Source organism: Macrobrachium nipponense, chromosome 15, assembly GCF_015104395.2.
Source record: "Macrobrachium nipponense isolate FS-2020 chromosome 15, ASM1510439v2, whole genome shotgun sequence".
NCBI lineage: Eukaryota > Metazoa > Arthropoda > Malacostraca > Decapoda > Palaemonidae > Macrobrachium > Macrobrachium nipponense.
In genome coordinates, this window is record NC_087208.1 from 31,118,594 (window position 1) to 31,119,389 (window position 796).

A 796-nucleotide genomic window follows, 5' to 3' on the forward strand; every position below is an offset into this window, starting at 1 on the left:
TGTGTAATCGTTTAGGCCCGTTTTTTGGTTCGGAGCACATTATGTATAATATATATTATATATATATATATATATATAATATATATATATATATATATATATATATATATATATATTTATATATAAATGTAGTATATATTATATAAATATGTATGTATCTTCATATATGTATAGTATACATAAACACACGCTCACACATATATATATATACACAAAATTTGTGGCTCTTGAGAAGCACAGCTAGATGGCCTCTTATAAGCTTATTATCCCTATTTTGTCAATGGTTGCATTATTATTGTTTCTTATCTCTCCAATATTTTCGTCCGTTCATTTATATATCCTTTGTCATCTGTTGGTCGTTGTACTTCGTTATATCCTTTTTTATAGCGCCATCCATACTTATCTCGTATATTTTTAATACCCTCTCGCCTCCGCCCTTCCTTTCACCTCATCCTTATCCCCACTCTTTCACCTTTCGTTCGATTCTCAAATAATCCATTTGTCTGTCCATCTTCACGTGCATTGAAACAGCCTCTCTTCCTCACTGTTTTGGCCACGTTATTATTCACCTGCTTCGTCTCCCACCCTTCCTCTCCCTGTCGCCCCTCTCTCTCTCCTCCCGTGGAATTCTCCGTTCCGTAATGGACGGCTGTCATTGGCCCAGACTGGTAGCAAATCTTCTCCATTAGGGACGCAACAATTGGTGATTAGATTTGCAAATTCCCGGATTGGGCCGAATCGGGTGTTTGAGTCGCCTTGTCCCAGTGTGTGTGTGTGTGTGTGTGTGTGTGTGTGT